This window comes from Chlorocebus sabaeus, chromosome 9, assembly GCF_047675955.1.
Source record: "Chlorocebus sabaeus isolate Y175 chromosome 9, mChlSab1.0.hap1, whole genome shotgun sequence".
Classification (NCBI taxonomy): domain Eukaryota; kingdom Metazoa; phylum Chordata; class Mammalia; order Primates; family Cercopithecidae; genus Chlorocebus; species Chlorocebus sabaeus.
Window position 1 is genome coordinate 65,981,164 of NC_132912.1, and position 21,816 is coordinate 66,002,979.

The 21,816-nt window shown below is 37.5% G+C and overlaps 1 protein-coding gene and 1 pseudogene across 2 annotated transcripts in view; one reads left to right on the forward strand and one right to left on the reverse strand.

The window, feature by feature from the left end:
- The window catches only part of ADK (adenosine kinase), a 577,446-nt gene that overhangs the window by 221,126 nt on the left and 334,504 nt on the right, over positions 1–21,816 (reverse strand). The gene's annotated exons all lie outside the window — the stretch shown is intronic.
- LOC103215975 (ras-related protein Rab-5C pseudogene) overlaps positions 6,027–21,816 on the forward strand; it is a 65,230-nt pseudogene continuing 49,440 nt past the window's right edge.

A 21,816-nucleotide genomic window follows, 5' to 3' on the forward strand; every position in this document is an offset into this window, starting at 1 on the left:
TGAACCATATTATTCCAGTTGGAATAGTAAAAAAAAAAAAAAAATTATGACATCCTGCTTTGTATCTGGAACAATAACAGCAGCATTTTCAGGGCTAGGTATATGGCTGTTTGAAAGAATGCCTTAGGAAATAGAATACTAGCAAATATACAGGATACAGGGTGAAAATAAATTCTTAAAATCAGAATTTAATTGAAATGCAAACATTTCAATGATTTGTTTCACATATGTACATACACACACAAATGGTCTAGTCCACTGTGTATACTACATGCATCTGTATCCTTGTTCAAGTCACTGAGCTATTATTATTCTTGTTCAAGTCACTGAGCCTGGGAATGTCTCCTTTTCTCACTTCTCTATGTTCTGTCCAAAATACATGACATTCCTTTATTTATCCAAATGTCCTGAATTTCTCTAGATAGTATTATTTTGACACTTATATAATCTCTGACAAGTATATTTTTAAGTGTCAGGCTGACATTTCCCTTCCACACTGGAGAACTTATTATCTGATTGAAAAGAAGATGAAGCATATAAGCAAAGTGTTCCATATGAACTTTCTTTTAATATAAAAGGCATAATTACCTTGCCTGTGAGTAAAACATCTTCATTACTCAATGGCTGTCCAGTCTTGTATGCTTACTCATATTTCCTCAGCAAAGATCCACATAATAAGTAGGTACAATTTTTAGAAAATTACTGTGTACTTGGCTCTTTCCTAAGTGCTCCAAATATATTAACTCATTTAAGCATTACTAAAATCCTAAGAAACTGGTATGTACTATTATTATCCTGTTGAATATTTGAGGAGAATGAGGCACAGATATCTCAAATTACTTGTCCAAGATCACAAAGGTGGTAAGTGATGGGATCAGGACAACCTCAATAGAGAGCCTATAAGATTAGCTACTCAATCTCATCACCTAAATCTTCAATATATAGCTGTTGAACAAAGCTAAACATGAAATCCCACATAGATCAATTAAATGTCTTTAATGTCATAAAAGTCCAATTTTCATTAGCATTTAGAGATGAAATGGAAAAACAATTTAGATGTCTCCATTTCTGACATCTGAAATTTATGAAAGTTTTATTTAAGAGGAGAAGAATCCTGCTATCTACATAAATATGATTTTCTGAGGGAAAAACTCACAAAAGCTATAAAAAGTTTATCTAGTGTGCTAATTTGTTATTATTATCATACTTTAAACATATTTTCCCTGAAGGTTTTTCAAATTTTCATTTTGAAACCAAGCCTATAGAAAAAATTGAGAGTAGTACAAATGAACACTCCTATACTATTACCTATATGTATCAATTAGAACATGTTCTTTACACACACACACACACAGACACACACACGTCTTTTTTCCCCTTAAACCACTAGAAAATAAGTTGCAGACATTATGACCCTATTATGATACATTCAGTATGTATCTTCTAAGACCAAGGACATTTTCCTATATAAGCACAAAATGTGGCAGTGATGTAATATTATCTAACATATAGTCAAAGATCTAGTATTACATTTGCTTAAGTCTCTTTAGTCTCCCTTAATCTGAAACAGTCTCTATTTTCTTTCCTGTCTTTCATGACAGTGGCATTTTTGAAGAGTCCAGGCCATTGTCTTATAGAAACGTTCCACAGTGAAGATATATCTGAACTTGCTTTATGATTAGATTCAGTTAAGTATCTTAGGCAAGAAAGTATACAGTGTTCCATACTTCTCATTGTACGCCATTTGGACACATTAAGTCACTATTAGTTAGGATGCTATACTAAATCACTTGGTGAGGGTGGATTATGTCTCCTTCTTAAAACATTAAATGAATGACTATAAGTACTGATGGGCTGAAAACATATGATTTTTTAGATAAGCCAAATAATGCAGGCTTCAATATGCTGTTTTTAACGGTTCTAACATTTTTTCCTAATTTTCGATTGGCATTTCCCTTATTTTCAATATTTAAAGCCTGATACTTTGCATCTTAGGACACAGTACAATACTGTGAGGTCTTTCCCAAAAGCTCTGATGGAAAGCTAAATACAATATTCTGTTGTGATAAGCAAGCTTTGTGACTTATTTATCCTATATTAAATGTGGTATTTAAGAATAAGGTTAAAAAGACAATGGGAAGTTTCTATAGGTTACACAATTTCAGGATGTTGAGAAAAATATTACTAAATTTGTTTTCAAAATAAGATGGGTTAAAAAAAAATAGCCAAAAAATAAACTGGCAAATTCTACCATCCTCATCTCAATTTTAAAGTCCCCAGAAAAAAAAACAAAACGAAATATTTCATGAAATAAATACTAATGATTTTAAGACTATAACTCATAAAGCTTTTTGTATATAATAAAAAATTAATGTAAGTGCTGTATTTCTTGGAGTTGTCCCCTATCAATCATTCATTCTGAACTCAAGCAACAATCCACACACGATTAACAAAATTCTTAATAGCAATTATTAGCAAGTACAAAAATTAGGTTCTACTCACTTAGATGAATGACAATAGGGTTAACTAAAAAATATCTATGGCTAATCCTTTTCTATATTTAACTGCATTATTTTTAAAAATATTAATGATTTTGGAGGCTTTTAATTTTTCAAAACACTATCATAATCAGTGTTTACAAGACTGCTTCATGAATACAGGGCAGCAATATGGCTCTTCCAAAACTACAAAAACTAATCATGATTAGAAAGCCACTCTGAATAAGGAGTTGTACATATTCCAAAAAAGATCCACTGGCAACCATTACCAAGGATACAATTTGATAACCTTAAATATAACACATAGTACACAGAGATCTGGGAAACACGAATTCTTACCAAGAATAAACAGAAGTTTTGTGTTCCTAAGAAACATAATAACAAATTCCCCTCATCAAGGGAACAGCATGTGCCAGCAGGATTATACTTGTTATGTCAAATTTTCACCATAATCCTGAGAGGTAATTTTATTATCTTGTGTTATTGATAAAGAAACTAAGAACCACAGACCAGTTGAATAACGATGCTCAAATATCTAGTAAGTACAGGACAGAACTGGGACTGGAACTCATATTTGGATCATTATTTGGGTCAAACTCACGTTATAGCCTCAGAGGCCATAATCCCCAACATCACTTTGCTTCTCAAGTAAATAAATTTTGACTAAAAGTACATATTCATTATAAATTTTTAAACATCTAATGAAAGTAACACATGTTTTAAACATTAGCTCCAACACACAATCAAAATGGAAAACTATATCTGTTGGTGTGTTTTTGGGTTTTCTATTCTGTTCCATTATTTATCACTGCACCAATGTCACAATATCTTATTATTTTAACTTTATAAGATGACTCAATATCCAGTTGTATTAGTCTGTTCTCACACAGTTATAAAGTACTGCCCAAGACTGGGTATTTTCTAAAGAAAAAAGGGTTAATTGATTCACAATTCCACATGGTTGGGGAGACCTCAGGAAACTTACAATCATGGCAGAAGGGGAAGACACACATATTACGTGATGGCAGGTGAGAGAGAGAGAGAGCAAGTGTGTAAAAGAAAACTGTCAGACACTTATAATATCAGATCTCATGAGAACTCACTCACTATCATGAGAACAGTCTGAAGGATACCACCCACATGATCCAATCACCTCCCACCAGGTCTCTCCTTTGACACGTGGGGATTATAGGGATTACAATTCAAGATGAGATTTGGGTGGGAGGAAAAGCCTAAGCATATCACCAGTAAATTAAATTCTCCCATCTCATCTGTCTTGAAGATGGTCTTGGCTATTATTATCCTTTGACTTTCCAAAAACATGTAAAAATTAGTTTGTCAATTTATACTCATATACACCCCTACTTGTTAGGATTTTAATTAGAATTGCATTGAAATTACAGACTAAAATGGACAATAGTAAGTCTTTACAGTATTGAGTCTTCTAATAAACATCTTTAAAACATACCTCCATTTATATTTTAAGTTGTCATAATTATGTCTTAAATGTTCTTGGTAGAAGCCTTGTTCATAGTTTATTAGACTACGTTCTAGATATTGGATATAATTAGTGTCCAAAAGCAATAAAATTTTGTGGGGAAAGTAGGGAATTTGTATCTTCAAGTGTGTAAGAATCAGTAATTCTAATTTTATGCAGCATTTGAAATTGTTAGACTTCAAATTTTTTATCAGCTGGTATAAAATGATACCTCATTGTGGATTACATTTGAATTTCCCTTATTTTTCAAAGGATTATTTATTTATTCATTCATTCATTCATTCATTCATTCATTCATTCATTCATTCATTCTGAGACAGAGTCTCACTCTGTCACCCAGGCTGGAGTACAGTGGTAAGATCATACCACACTGCAACCTTGACATCCTGCACTCAAGCAATACTCCCGTCTCAGCCTCCTGAATTGCTGGAAATACAGGCATGTGCCACCATGCCTGGCTAATGCATTTCCCTAATTAATGATGAGGTAGAACAGTTTTTCATTCCTCTTTTTTTTTTTTTTTTTTTGAGACAGAGTTTGGCTTTTGTTGCCCAGGCTGGAGTGCAACAGCACGATTTCGGTTCACTGCAAACTCTGCCTCCCAGGTTCAAGCAATTCTCCTGTCTCAGCCTCTGGAGCAGCTGGGATTACAGGCGCACGTCACCACACCTGGCTAATATTTTGTATTTTTTTGTAGAGACGAAGTTTCACCATATTGGTTAGGCTGGTCTCGAACTCCTGACCTCAGGTGATCCCACTGTCTTGGCCTTCCAAAGTGCTGGGATTATAGGTGTGAGCCACCACACCCAGCCAATTTTTCATTCCTTCAATACACATGTGATTTTCTTCTAAGGTAAATTTCCTGTTGGTATCTTTTGACTATTTTTCTTCTGTGTTGTCTTTTCTATATTGATTACTAAAATTTTTAAAATATATTATGGATATTAATTCTTTCTTGGTTATGTGTGTCACGTCTTCTCCTACTCAGTGGCTTGCCTTTTAGTCTTTTAAAGGTATCTATTGATAAACAAAGGCTCTTAATTTTAATGTAGTACAACTTAGTAGTCTTTGCCTTTATGCTTTTGTGTCTTGCTCAAGAAATTTTTCCACACCTGAGATCATACAGATATTCTCAAAAGTTACCTTCCAAAAGTTCTGTCATTTTACCTTCATATTTAGATCTATAATCCACCTGAAATTGATTTTTGTGTATAGTATAACATAGAAATTTGATTTCATTTTTTTGTTATGAAAAAAGAATTATCTCAGCACCATTTATTGAATAATCAACCACTTCCTTATGGAAACGAAGGCATCTGTCTCTGTCCTCTCTGTCCCATTACACTGGTTTACCACTGTCTTAATAGCGAACTGCTACATTACAAAAACCACAGAATGTTCGGATATATGGTAGGCTACATCTCACTTCTCTTTGTTGTCCCTCCTCAGTAGTAGTTTGATTATTCTTGCCTTTTTGCTTTTCCATAGAAATGTATGGTAAAGTTTCACAAAAATCTTGTTTTTTGGTTGGAAAGGCATTGATTCTATGGGCCACTGCAGGGAGAACTGATATTTTAAATAATATCAAAAATTTCAATTTATAAGCAGAGTATATTGGAAAGCTGAGCTTTGTAATAAAATAATAAAAATAAAAAACGTAAACACTGATATGGTTTAGATGAGTGTTTATTTTAATCCCCAATGTTAGAAGAGGGGCCTAGTGGGGCAGATATCCCTCTTGCTGTTCTTGTGATAATGAGTGAGTTCTCAATGAGATCTAGTTGTTTAACAGTGTGTAGCACCTCCCTCTTGTCTCTCTTCCTTCTGCTCCAGCCATTTAAGATGTGCCTGCTTCCTCTTCTGCCATGGTTGTAAGTTTCCTGAGGCCTACCCAGCCATATGTCCTGTAGAACCTGCGGAACTATGAGCCAATTAAACCTCTCTTCTTTCTAAGGTACCCAGTCTTAGGTAGTTCTTTATAGCAGTACAAGAACAAACTAATATGGAAAATTGGTACCTATGACTTGGGCATGGCTATAAAGAGACCTGAAAATGTGGAAGCAACGTTGGAACACAGTAACACACGGAGGTTGAAACAGTTTGGAGGGCTCATAAGAATACAGGAAGATAAGCGTAAGTCTGGAACTTCCTAGAGACTTGTTAAGTAGTTGTAACCTAAATGCTGATAGTGCTGTGGACAGTGAAGTCCAGACTGAGGAGGTCTCAGATGGAGATGAGGAACTTCTTGGGAACTGAAGTAAAGGTCACTCTTGCTATGCTTTAGCAAAAAAGACTAGCAGCATTGTGCTCTTCTCTAGGGAAATGTGGAACTTTGAACTTGAGAGAGATGATTTATGGTATCTGGGAGAAGAAATATCTAAGCAGCAAAGCATTCAAGATGTATCCTGTCTGCTTCTAACAGCATATGCTTATATATGTGAGCAAAGAGATGATCTGAAACTGGAACTTATATTTAAAAGGGAAACAGAATTTGGAAAGTTAGGAAAATGTACAGCCTGACCATGTGGCAGAAAAGAGAAATTTTCTGGGCAGGAATTTAAGTTGGCTGTAGAAAATTGCATAAGTAAAGAGGAGCCAAATGTTAATAGCCGAGACAGTGGGGAAAATGCTGCTAAGGTATTTCAGAGATGTTTGCAGCAGCTCCTTCCATCACCAGCCTAGAATCATAAAAGTGAAGAGTGCTTTCCTAGGCCAAGTTCAGGGACCAGCTGCCCTGTGCAACCTTGATACTGCTCCCTGTGTCCCAGTCACTCCAGCCATGGAAAAAGGGGCCCCAGATACATCTCAGGCCACTGCTCCAATGGGTGCAAGCTGTAAGCCTTGGCAGCTTCTATATAGTGTTCAGCCTGTGCATATGCAGAGGGCAAGAGTTGAGGCTTGGGAGCCTCTGCCTAGGTTTCGGGGGATATATGGAAACACCTGATGTCCAGGTAGAAGTTTGCTACAGGGATGAACCTTCATGGAGAACCTCTATTAGGGCAATGCAAAGGAGAAATGTAGGGTTGGAGCCCTCATAGAGCGTCCCCACTGGGAAACTGCCTATTGGAGCTGTGAGAAGAGGGCCACTATCCTCCAGACCTCAAAATGGTAGGTCCACCGACAGCTTGCATCATGCACCTGGAAAAGCTGCAGGCATTCAACGCCAGCCCTTGAGAGCTGACACGGGAGCTGAGTCTTGCAGAGCAACAGATGCAGAACTGCCCAAGACCTTGGGAGCCTACTCGTTGCATCAGTGTGGTCTGAATGTGAGACATAGAGTCAAAGATTATTTTGGAGCTTTAAGATTTAATGACTGCCCTGCTGGGTTTCGGACTTGCATGGGGCCTGTAACCCCTCTCTTTTGGTTGATTTATCCCTTTTGGAACAGGAGTATTTACCCAATGCCTGTATCTCCATTGTATCATGGAAGTAACTAACTGTATTTTACAAGCTCAGAGGCAGAAGAGATTGCCTTGTCTCCGATTAGACTTCAGATTGTGGACTTTTGAGTTAATGCTGAGATGAGTTAAGACTTGGGGTGCTGTTGAGAAGGGAGGATTCTATTTTGCACTGTAGGAAGGACATGAGATTTGGGAGAAGCCAGGGGCAGAATGATATGGTTTGGTTCAGTGTCCCTACCTAAGCTGCATGTCAAATTGCAATCCCCAATGTTGGAAGAGAGGCCTGGTGGGAGATGATTGGATCATGAGGGTGGATTTTTCCCATTGCTGTTCTTGTGATAGTGCATGAGTTCCCAATGAGCTATATAGTTGTTTAATAGTGTGTAGCATCTCCCCCCTTGTCTTACTTCCTTCTGCTCCAGCCATGTAAGATGTGCCTGCTTCCCCTTCTGCCATGATTGAAAGTTTCCTGAGGCCTCCGCAGCCACACTTCCTGCAGAGCCTGCAGAACCATAAACCAATTAAACTTCTTTTCTTTATAAATTACCCAGTTGCAGGTATTTCTTCAAAGTAGTGCAAGAAAGGACTAATACAAATACAGTAAGACTGACATTTTTAACAACAGACTTAAAATTTGTTTAAATAACCAAAAGCAGGGCAATTTTCTTAATAGCTGAAAGTGTCTAAAAACTACGATGAATCTTCCCTAGATGTCTCCAAGGGTTAAGGAAAAGAAAATCCAATATAAGGTGCCTAGGGATGGTGGTAGGAAACAATAGTTACTATTTGTATTGTCCTGAGTTAAGACCATTAATTGAACTGGTATATGTGTATCATATGGACAGTTCTTCATAGTATGAAATACATGTGTAACCCCTTCCTTAATTAAACCTCATGTAAAATAGCTGGTGTAGGGAAACACCATATTCAAAGATGGGAAATGAAAAAGGAACCAGAACAGAATTTGTATGAGGATAGAAGAAAAAAAAAGTAGCAAAGTAAATGACATATACAAGACATTTAACAGAAATATATAGTAATGGAACACACATCAATTATAAGCAAATGCATGGACAAAATTCATGAAGCAATTATCCCTATTAAGCAGAGACACCAAAGTATAGAGAAGTTATAATTAAACATATTAACAGATGGTGAAACACAAACTGGCTGGGCTGAAGAGAGTGTGAAAGAAAAATACGACCATCAAAGAAATGGAGAAAAGACACTGATAAAAATATAGTAAATAAAATGGAGGTCAGGACTGTGTAAAGCAAGCAAAATGAAATAGGAACTAACAAAGGTAATACAATAAATTAGTAAGAAAAGGATAGAACAAGAGGAAAAGTAAATCTAAGATAATATAAATGACATTCCTAAATTACAGTACTAAAGTAGTAGCACAGAAAAACAGTTCAGAATCTATTTCAGGATAATAGCAATAATCTGAAACCACATTTATCTTCATATTCTGTCAATAAGTCATAAGAAGTACAAAAAAACAATATATGACATGTCTTCAACATTACTAGGACAAAGTAATCCAGAAAGAAATGCAACAAAAGGAAAAAAAAAATCCCAGAAGTAAATTACAAAGTGCGCAATGCAGAATACATTGATAAAGTGAAAATGTAAAAAGGTACACTGAATAAGTGAAGACAAACAACCAAAAGAATGAAAATGAGATAAGAAAGACATAACAAAGAGAGAAAGCAGATGAAATGGAAGACAGGCAAAGAAGATCCAATATAAACACAGAATCCTTGAGGAAAAAATAACACAATGGAATAGTATATTTAAAATATAGTCTAAGAAAACTTTCCAGAAATAGAAGAAAATTTAAATCTACACATTTAAAAGATGTGCTGCTGGTGTAAAAGCATGTGCAGGCTACCATATTACTATATAAGCTAGAAACTATATTTCCAGCTTATTATTGCATACCTGGAAAAACTGACCCCAAACAAGAAGGGTCTAAGACACATTCTGGTAAAATTATTAGACCTTAATGATGAAAAAATTTTTTTCAGGCCTACAGGCAAATAGATAAAATTACTAATAAGAGTAAGAAAATTAGGCTAGGGACTGGGTGACTCATGCCTATAATCCTAACACTGTGGGAGGCTGAGGTGGGAGGATCATTTGAGGCTAGGAGTTTGAGACTAGCCTGGGCAACATAGCAGGATCCCTGTCTCTACAAAAAAACAAAAACAAAACAAAACAAACAAACAAAACCCAACAAATTAGCCAGGTATAGTGGCACATGCCTGTAGTCCCAGCTACTCAGGAGGCTGTGGTTGGATGATTGTTTCAGCTGAGGAGATTGAGGTTGCAGTAAAGTATGATCATACCACACCGCACTCCAGCCTGGGTGACAGAGTGAGACTCTGTCTCTTAAAAAAAAAAAAAGAAAGAAAGAAAGTTAGGCTGCCTTAGACTTCAAGAGCCATACACAAAGCAAGACAATACTAGAACATTATTTCCAAGAAATAAAGTCAAGGATTTTACCTACAGCCAAGCTGTCTTTGTTTACGACAAAGTATAAAGTAATAGAAAAAAGAGAACACAGAGGATACTTACTGTACACATATGCCTTTCCTGATAAATGTATTAGAAGATAAGCTTCATCCAAGCATGATTGGGGAAAAACTCAAACACAGGACTATTGTTGGTAAACCTCATTACATTTAATAAGATAATTATAATCATAAATTAAAAGGATGGAAAGAAGATAGTTTTTAAGCACTGCATATTCTGACAAAGCAGAAGTAACACAATTTTAAAACAAAGAAGTGAGAGAAAAATGCAGAATAAAATCACTGTTGTATAGATAATAGGTGAGAATCAAAGGATATCATTTAAAACTGATTGGAGAGTAGAACATTATAAGAAAAAAGGGGATTGAGGCCACCATAAAAAGCACACTTAAAAGAAAAGCTAATGGCTAGAAAAGAAATATAAACCTTTCCAAAATGCCAGAATAAAAAATTTAAAAACAGCAAAGAGAATAAACCACACAGAAAAACAGTATACATGTATATTTAGTAATTATAGAATAACATGACAGGTTTGAGGCCAAATATATCAGCAGCTTATTGACATGTAAGTATATTCAGATTGCCTCAGGAAGCAAAAGAAAATTCTCTGCTGTATGGCAAAAAGACACTAAAACAAACTAATTCAAAGTGGCTAAAAGAGAGGGGTGGGGAAAAAAAAACGAAAAAAAAAAAAAAAAAAAAAAAACACACACACACAAAAAACCAAGTGACTAACAGAGATAGAGAATGATAAATCAGGCCAGTGGGAATAGTAGGAAACAGAAGCTGCAATCCTAATATAAAGATATGTGAAATATAAAGACATGAAACCACATCTTTACAAAAAACACAAAAACTAGCTAGGCATGGTGGTATGTGCCTGCGGTTCCAGCTACTTGGGAAGCTGAGGCGGGAGAAGTGCTTGAGACCCGGAGGGGGAGGTTGCAGTGGGCAGAGATCACACCACTGCACTCCAGCCTGGGAGACAGAATAAGACCCTGTCTCAAAAAAATATTTTTTAAAAAAAGATACATGTGGAAGAACTTTCTAGAAATAGCACATAAAAATACAGTTGGAAAGAGCACAATATTGACACACAGTAGTGAAGACCAAGACACATCTGAGTAAAAGCACAGGAATTCAAAAGTTAAAACAAATCCTTTTGTGAGCAATCAAAACAATCAAAGTACTTATAAGGATGGAGAATTGGGCAGAATCATGAATTCTGACCTCAATAATTCAATAAATGTTTATTGGCTACATGCTAAGTATTAAACACTAACTTAAGCTATTTGGAATTCAACACAGAACAAATCAGACCAAATCCCTTTATTATTGATAGTTATATTCTATAGATGCAGATGACAGTAAACAAATAATCCAAGGAATATATACACCAGGTGACAGAAAAATAAAGCTAGATAAGGAACTGAGAGTTACTAACAAAGAGGGAAGAAATATATGTGCGTGCCCAGGTTTTCAAAGTATCATTTAAATAACTGCTGGGTGCGGTCACTCATGTCTTTAATCCCAGCATTGTGGGAGGCCAAGGTGGGAGGACTGCTTGGGGCAAGGAGTTCAAGACCAGCCTCCTGGGCAACAGAACAACACTCCATCTCTACGAAATTTTTTTTTTTTTAAATTAGCTGGGTGTGGTGGCACATGCCTGGAGTCCCTGACACTCAGGAGGCTTTAATACTAGGATCATTTAATACTAGGAGGTTGAGGCTGCAACGAGCTATGATGGTTCCATTGCACTCTAGCCTGGGAGTGATAGTGAAACACTGTCTCTAGAAATAAATAAATACAGTTCTAAGATAGGCTAAGTATAGTGGCTAATGCCTATAATCCCAGTGCTTTGGGAGGCTGAGGCAGTAGAACTGGCTGAAGCCAGAAGTTGGAGATCAGCATAGACAACAAAGTGAGACCCTATCTCATTAAAGCAAACAAACCAAAAAACCCTACAATAAAAGAGCAATGTCTATTACCTCCTCAAGGAAAGATAGCCTAGTTAATTTTGTATCTCGTCAAACTACCATGTAAGTATAAAAGAATAGACAAAATTTAGAACATAAAATAATTTGGGAAATATAGTTTCTATGTGACTTTCTGAAGAAACCACCAGAACAAACCTCACAAACCAAGAGATAAAATGACTATTATGAAAGGCTTAGCTATAAACATTGATTCTGTTTATTGCCTTTTAACTGTTATGAATAAGATCAAAAATTTGCAGGAGGGAGGATGATAATAGGTATGGTTACAGAACAGAATACAAATGTTATAAATCTCGGGAATAAATATATAAAATAGAGTAGTTGGGAGAGGGAAGGTGTGAGACTATGAGGGTAAGAAAGAGTTCCTCATCTTTTATAGTCAGGGGTCAAGGAGATCCTAAAAAGCTGATGAATCATGTAATTGAGGTACAAGTATTCTTAAAAACACAAAGGTAAAGAAAAATTTTCTAGGAAAACAGAATGAAGAATTCCCCAAAAAAGAATACTTAATATCTTTTTAAAAATCTTGTCTGGGTGCAGTGGGTGCACTACAGTAATCTCCGTACTTTGGGAGGCTAAGGCAGGTAGATCACATGAGCCTAGGAGTTTGAGACATGCCTGGGCAACATGGAAAAACCCTATCTCTAAAAACATGTTTTAAAACAATAGCCAGGCCTGGTGGCGTGCACCTGTAAACCCAGCTACTTGGGAGGCTGAGGTGGAAGGATTACTTGCACCTGGGAAGTCATAGCTGCAGTAAGCTGAGATTGTGCCGCTGTACTCCAGCCTAGGTGACAAGGTGAGACCATGTCTCAAAAAAACTTTTTTTAAATAAAAAAATCTTAATCATGTTACATGAAGTTACAGATCTAAAAGTGGTCACTTGAATAAAAATACAAGTCTCACAAATTATTGGAAGAAACATACACACAAACCAAAGTAGGGGAATATGGCAAAAGACAGAAACAAATTTAAAAATCCTCATAGAACAGAAAGCATACCATACAATAACATAAATCAGCCCCAAAATATCTGGTTTAAACTATATATTTTATATAATAGACACAAACTTGATTCATACCGTAAGAATGAATATTAAAATGAATTTTGCTAAGTAAAAAAAAAGCCAGAACTACTAGTCTACATATTTTATAATTTCATGTATGTGACATTCTAGAAAATACAAAACTACAGAGATGAAAAACAGATTAACTTTTCCCACGGTTGGCAGGTAGAAGGGACCAACTACCATAAAGGAGCAGTATTTTAAATTACTTTTAGTGAATACTAATTTTAAAATACCAATTAGAATGTTGAGGGAACCCAAGATGGAAAGCAAACTGTGACAAATTAGTCTAAGTGTATTAAATATGTACGATATAACCTTACTGAAAGTGGTGGGAATAAAAAGACCGTAAATAACTGTAGCCAACAGTATTTTGTATACACACTATAGGGCTAAAGACAAAAAGAACTATATATGAGCACAGTACTCTGGTAAATTGGTTTATCACAGAGGTATGATTTAGCAATTTTTTTTTTTAATACGGAGTTTCTCTCTTGTTGCCCAGGCTAGAGTGCAATGGCGTGATCTTGACTTACCGCAACCTCTGCCTCTCAGGTTCAAGCAATTCTCCTGCCTCAGCCTCCTGAGTAGCTGGGATTACAGGCATGTGTCACTACGCCCGGCTAATTTTGTATTTTTGTTAGAGACGGGGTTTCTCCATGTTGGTAAGGCTGGTCTCGAACTCCTGACTTCAGGTGATCTGCCTGCCTCAGCCTTCCAAAGTGCTAAGATTACAGGTGTGAGCCACTGTGCCCAGCCAGCAATTTTTACACTACTTTATATGTATACTAGGCTTGCACAAATAAGTAAATACATGTCAAATAATGAGAGGCAGCTTTCTCACTATCAGAGAAGGAAGTTACAATAAGTCAAAGGGAAATGCTAGCATGAAGTCTGTGGTACTGAATTAGAGTCAGAGATATCATTATAAACTCATGATTTTATATATATTATAAACACACATAGGTAACAAGATTAAATACAATGTGTATCTATGTATACATGAGTTAGCAGACATGAGTATATTTCCTAATTCTATCTGCTGAGGGAACCTACAAGCAATTACTGCCAGTAGCTTACAAGCAAACAGTGCTCAGATGCTGGTTTTGAAACACCTTCTTACCTCCCTCCCTCCCTCTCCCTCCATTCTCTCTCTCTTCTCTTCTTTCTTTTTTTTTTCTTCCTTTCTTTCCTTTCTCTCTCTTTCTTTCTCCTCTTTTTCTTTTTCTTTCCCTCTCTTTCTTTCTCTCTGTCTTTCCTGCTTCTTTTATTTCTCTCTTTCTCTCTTCTCTCCTCGCTCTCTGTTCCTCTCTCTCTTTTTCTCTGTTTAGAGACAGGGCCTTGCTCTGTCACCTAGGCTGGAGTGCAGTGACATGATCATGGCTCACACAAGCTCAACCTCCTGGGCTCATGCAATTCTCCTGCCTAAACCTCCCAAGTAGCTAGGTCTCAGGCACATGTCACCATGCCTGGCTAATTTTTTTTTTTTTTTTTTAGAGATGGGGGTCTCACTACATTGTCCAGGCTGGTCTCAAACTCCTGGCCTCATGTGATTCTTCTGTCTCAGCCTCCCAAAGTGTTAGGATTAGAGAATTGAGTCACAATGCCTGGCCCTTTTCTTTGATAAAAGTGAACCAGTGATCCTTGGAGAAACAAGCTGGGGTCTAGAAAGTCTAGATGATCTTGTAGTGCCAGAAAGTAAGAAAGTAATAAAAAGATGAGAGGTCTGTCACAATGATACAGAAGCCAATGTGACAAAGCTCTCAATAGTTAAATCTGGAATTTGAGTAGTAAAAGTGACACAGTTTTAGATTATAATCCAAAGAACTAAATAAATATCCATGAGCCCTATTGATATAAATGACAATTGAGGTTTTTTTTTTTTTTTGATGGAGTCTCACTCTGTCACCAGGCTGGGGTGCAGTGGTGTGATCTCAGCTCACTGCAACCTCTGCCTCCCGGGTTCAAGCGATTCTCCTGCCTCAGCCTCCCAAGTAGCTGGGATTACAGGCGCACGCGACCATGCCCAGTTAATTTTGTATTTTCAGTAGAGACGGGGTTTCACCATGTTGGCCAGAATGGTCTCGATCTCCCGACCTCGTGATCTGCCTGCCTCAGCATCCCAAAGTGCTGGGATTACAACAGGCGTGAGCCACCACGCCAGGCAGAATTTATGAAAAATGGAAACAAATTAGGTGTAGTGGCTCATGCCTGTAATTCCAGCACGTTGGGAGGCTGAGGTGGGAGGATTGCTCGAGCCTAGAAGGTGCAAGAACAGCCTGGGCAACACAGTGAAATTCCACACACACACACACACACACACACACACACACACACACACACACACACACGGGAGGCTAAGGTGGGAGATCAATTAAGCCCAGGATGCCGAGGTTTCAGTGAGCCATGATGTCGCCACTGCACTCCAGCCTGGGTGACACAGAGAGAATTCGGGGGGAGGGGGAGAAAGGAGAGAAAGGGAAGGGAAAGGAGGGGAAGGGAAGGGGAAGGGGAAGGGGAAAGGGGGGGAGGGGGAGAAAAAGAAAGAAAATAAAGGAAAAGGAAAGAAAGAAAAGACAAGACTACTGAATTTGTAAACAACGAATACAGACTGGGTGTGGTGGGTCACACATGTGATCTCAGCACTTTGGGAAGCTGAGGAGGGAAGATCACTTGAGTTCAGGCATTTGAGACTAGCCTGGGTAACACAGTGAGGCCCTACCTCTTTTTTTTTTTTTGAGACAGAGTCTCGCTCTGTCACCAAGGCTGGAGTGCAGTGGCGAGATCTCCGCTCACTGCAAGCTCCGCCTCCCGGGTTCCCGAGTAGCGGGGACTACAGCCGCCTGCCATTAGGCCCGGCTAATTTTTTCCATATTTCGTAGCGACGGGGTTTTACCATGTTAGCCAGGATAGTCTCGATCTCCTGACCTCGTGATCCACCCCCCTCGGCCTCCCAAAGTGCTGGGATTACAGGCGTGAGCCACCGCGCCCCGCCAGGTCCTGCCTCTTAAAAAAAAAAAAAAAAAAAAAAAAAAAAAAAAAAAAAAATTAGTTAGTTAATTGGGTGTGGTGGCACATGCCTATTGTCCTAGCTACTCGGGTGGATCACTTGAGCCCAGAAGGTTGACGCAGCAGTGAGCCATGATCACACCACTGCACTCCAACCTGAGCTATATAGAGTGAGAACCCATCTCAAAAAAAAAAAAAAAAAAAATTAAGAATATTAAAAATGGAAGCAAAGAGACAAATCTTCCTTAAAGAATTTGAATTATTAAATATGAATATAAGAATAAATGAGGGAAATAGAAAATCAACATTAGAACACCATAGTTGTAATTGGTATGGGCAAGATCCACTAATAAATGCTATAAATCAGTGGGTAAAACTTTAAAATATTAGAATATTTGCATAGTTTCACAATATCTCTCCACTAATATTTATTAATTACTCTGGTGGCTATATCCTTCCTCTATGAGGTTTCTAAACACCATTCATTTTGTATTTACCCCCCCACCCCCAAGTGTGGGGTGGGTTTAGTGATTCATTTCTAATGAACTGTATATGGAAAGGAAAAAACAGACAATGGAGAAACCCAATGGACACCATCTTAACTTGATGTTCAAGGTTCACACTAACAATAACAGACTGACACTACGTACACCTCGATGTGATACACTGAGAAAGCAAAATCACCTCAATGGTGGTATTCTCAAAAAACCCATAATTTCAGTCTAATTACAAGGAAACAACAGATAAACTCAAATTGAAAGATATCCTATAAACTATCTGACCTCTACTCTTCATAAGTGTCAAGGTCACAAAAGATAAGACAAGACAGAGCAACATGACAATGAAATCACAAGTAGTATCCTCCAACAGATCCTGGAAGAGAAAAAGAACATTACTTAAGAAACTTGGAAAATAAACCTGTAGTTTAGTTAATGGTATTGTACCAATGTTAATTTAGCTTTGATGAAGATCCTACAGTTATTTAAGGTGTTAATATTAGGAGAAGCTAGGTGAAGAGTACATGGAACTTCTTTTTACTATCTTAGAACACTTCTATAAATCTAAAATTATTTCAAAATAAAACTATTTGGGCCAGGTGCAGAGCCAGGCTCTCTCTCTCTCTCTCTCTCTCTCTATGTGTGTGTATATATATATGTGTGTGTGTGTCTGTGTGTGTGTGTGTGTATATATGTGTGTGTAGATATATATATATTTTATATATATATATCCAAAAGAGTTGAATATCTATCTATCTATCTAACTACCTATCTATCTATCTATATATTAGGCATGGTGGTGCACACCTGTAGTTCTAGCTACTCAGGAGGTTGAAGTGGGAGAATCACCTGAGTCCAGTAGTTCGAGGTTGCTGTGAGTCATGATCACATCACCGTCCTCCAGCCTGGGCAGCAGAGTGAGACCCTATCTCAAAAAAATGAAAACAAACAAACAAAATCCACCCTCCAAAACAAACAAAAAACTATTGATGAAAAAATAGTCACAATGAGATATCAATAAGTACCCATTAGTATTGGCTAAAATTATGACATCTGAAAATAGCCCCAAATGGTGTTGAGATAGCTGGCATGTGGAAAAAGACAAAATTGAGTATGGCGAAAACACTGTCCTATCAGTTCTTTATATCAGACCACTTTCTGCAATGATGGAAATGTTCCTTTTCACTATCTAATATGGTAGCCACTACCCATACTTGGCTGCTGAGTACTTGATAGGTGACTACAATGGCTGAAAATTTTAAACTTTAATTTTTAAAAATGTATAGGTAAAGAGCCACATGTAGCTAGTAGCTACCAGACGACAATGCATTTCTAGGTCTTATTAGGAAATTAAGTGATAGAGGAACAACGCTACAAAAGGAAGCACTGAACCTTGTAGAACATTATGTGAGATAAATGTAAGATCTGGCTTCTCTGACAAACCAACAGAAAGCTAAACAATGGAGGGGAGGGGAGGAAAAAGACTTACAGAAAGAAGAATCTTATCAGACATTACAACTAGATGACATCTCTATTGATGTAGAAAAACTATTTGGTAAAATTCAATACCTTTTTATAATTACATTTTAAAAAGGCATAGAGGAAATCACCTCAACCCAATAAAGACCATATATGAAAAGCCGATGGGTAATATAATACTCAATGGCTAAAAACGGAAAGCTTTCCCTCGAAGACAATGAATAAAGCAAGGATGCCCCTTCTTGCCACTTTTTTTTTTACAGACAGGGTCTTGCTCTATCACCCAGACTGGAGTGCAATGGTGCGACCACAGCTCACTGTAACCTTGAACTCCTGAACTCGATTCTCCTGCCTTAGCCTTCCAAGTATTTAGGACTACAGGAGCATACCACCATGCCCAACACAGTAGTGCTGGAAGTTTTAGCCAGAGCAGTCAGTCAAAGAAAGAAAGAAAAGAAAAGAAGTGAAAGGAAAGAGGAGGCATACAAATTGGAAATAAAGAAGTAGAATTATTTCTTTAGATAACAAATCTTGCATGTACAAAAAGCCTAGAGACTGCTCATACAAAAAGATCTGTTAGGAGGAATAAATAAATTCAGCAAAGTTGCAGGACACAAAATAAACATAAAAGAACCAATTGTGTTTGAAAATACTAACAACGAACAACCCAAAAGAAAATTAAGAAAACAAGTATATTAACAATAGCATTAAAAATGAATAAAATACTTATGAATAGTCAAGAAGGCACAAGATTTTTACACTTAAAACCATAAAACATTGCTGAAAGAAATTAGACACCAATAAATGAAAAGACATCCTGTGTTCATGGACTGGAAGACTTAATATTGTTAAAATATTCATACTACTGAAAGGAATGTACAGATTCCTTTGTAAATGCAATTCCTATACAAATCCCAATGACATTTTTTTGCAGATATAGAAAAAAATTCTAAAATCTAAACAAACTGCAAAGGCCCCCAAATAACCATAACAATCTCAAGAAAGAAAAACAAATATAGAGGCCTCAGAGTTCCTGATTTCAAAACATACTACAAAGCAACAGCAATCAAAACAGTATAGTACTGATAGGCCAGGCACTGTGGCTCAAGCCTGTAATCCCAGCACTTTGGGAGGCTGAGGAGGGTGGATCACGAGGTCAGGAGATGAAGACCATCCTGGCTAACAGGGTGAAACCCAGTCTCTACTATAATTGAAAAAATTAGCTGGGCATGGTGGCAGAAACCTGTAGTCCCAGCTACTTGGGAGGCTAAGGCAGGAGAATGGCATGAACCCGGGAGGTGGAGTTTGCAGTGAGGAGAGATCGCGCCACTGCACTCCAGCCTGGACGACAGAGCGAGAATCCATCTCAAACAACAACAACAACAACAACACAACAACAACAACAACAACAACAAAAACAGTATAGTACCGATAATGCATACAGGATAGTTTCTTTGAGAAACGGTGGTGGGAAAAACAGGATATCCACATGCAAAAGAACAAAATTAGACCCTTACCTTATTGCATATACAAAAATAAACTCAAAATGAATGAAACAATTAAATTTAAAATGTAAAACTACACAACTCCGAGAAGAAAACACTGGAGAAAAAAGTTTCATAGCAATGAATTTGGTAATAATTTCTTAGATAAGACACCAAAAGCATGGGCAACAAAAGGAAAATAAGATAAATGGGACTACCAAACTCTACTGTACAGCAAAGGAAACAACAGAGTAAAGAGGCAACTCATGAAGTGAGAGAAAATAGTTACAAACCACATATCCAATAAGGGGTCAATATCCAGAATATATAAGGAACTCCACAACACAGCACCCCTGAAAGAATCCAACTAAAAAAATTGGCAAAGGACTTGAATAGATATTTTTCAAAGAAGATACAGAATGGCCAACAGGTATATGAAAAGATGCTCAACATCACTAATCATTAGGGAAATGAAAATCAAATCCACAATGAGATATCATTGCATACTCATTAGGATGACCACTATTAAAAAAAACAACAACAACAGAAAAATAACAAGTGCTAGTGAGGATGTGAAGAAATTGAAATCCTTGTGCACTGTTGCTGACAATGTTAGATGACACAGCCACTATGAAAACACTATGAAGTATCCTCAAAAAATTAAAAATGCCAGCAATCTCATTTCTGGAAATATATCCAAAAGATCTGAAAACAAGATGTTGATGAGATATTTGCACACCCATATTCATCGCAGAATTATTCAAAATAGCAAAGAGGTGGAAGCAATCTAAATGTCCATCAGCAGATGTATGTATAAAGATGAATGTATAAGAATGAATGTATAAAGAAAGATGAATGTATAAAGATGAATGTATAAAGAAAATGTGGCTGGGCGCGGTGGCTCACGCCTGTAATCCTACCACTTTGGGAGGCCAAGGCAGGCAGATCACCTGAGGTCAGGAGTTCGAGACCAGCCTGGCCAATGTGATAAAACTCTGTCTCCACTAAAAATATAAAAATTAGTCAGTTGTGGTAGCATGCACCTTTAGTCCCAGCTACTTGGGAGGCTGAGGCAGGAGAATTGCTGAAACCCGGGAGGTGGAGGTTGCAGTGAGCTGAGATTGTGCCACTGCACTCCAGCCTGGGTGACAGAGCAAGACTCCATCTCAAAAAAAAAAAAAAAAAAAAAAAAAAAAAGGGGCTATATATACAAAATGGAATATTACTTGGCCTAAAAAAAAAAAGAGAGAGACAAGGAAATCCTGTCATATGCTACAAGAAGGATGAACCTTGAGGACATTATGGTAAGGAAGTGAAATAAGCCAGCCATAAACCATGATTCTACTTACATGAAATATCTAAAATAGTCAAATTCACAGAATCAGAGTGGAATGGTGGTTGCCTGGGACTGTATGAAGGGGGCAAAGGGGAGTTACTGTTCAATGGCTACAGAGTTTCTGTTTTGCAAGGTGTTTGTACAAGAAATCTATTGTACACAATGTGCATACAATTAACATGACTGTACTTTACACTTTAAAATGGTTAAGATGGACTGGGCACGGTGGCATATGCCTATAATCCCAGCATTTCGGGAGGCTAAGATAGGAGGATCACTTGAGGCTATGAGTTTGAGAACAGCCTGGGCAACATGGCAAAACCCCAGCTCTACAAAAAATTTTAAAAATAAGCTGGGCATGGTGGTGTGTGCCTGTAGTCCTAGCTACTCTGGAGGCTGAAGTAGGAGGATCACTTGAGCTCCAGGAGTTCAAGATTACAGTGAGCTATGCTGTGCACTACTACACTCCAGTTCTGGGTGACACAGCAAGACCCTATCTCTAAAAAATAAATTAAAAGGTTAAAAAACATTTTTCTTTTGAGACAAGGGCTCACTCTATCACCCAGGCTGGAGTGCAGTGGTGCAATCACAGTTCACTGCAGCATCAAACTCCTGGGCTCAGGTGATTTTCTCACTTTAGCCTCCCGAGTAGCTCCGACTACAAGTGCGCACTATCACGCTCAGCTAATTTTCATATTTTTTTTTGTAGAGACGGGGTTTTGCAACATTGCTCAGGCTGTTCTCAAACTCCTGGGCTCAAGCAATGCTCCTGCCTTGGTCTCCCAGAGTGCTGGGATTACAGGTGTGAGCCATGTACAGCCTAAAGTGAGAAACTTTATGGTATGTATTTTTGACTGTAAGTCTTAAAAACACAACTAGATCTCTCTCTCTCTATCTCTCTCTCTTATACACACGCACACCCACACATGGACACATACACACACCCCTTGTCTAGATTACAATTTGAACAAAACAAAGCAACTGGAAACTATTATTACTGAGATGATATTTTAA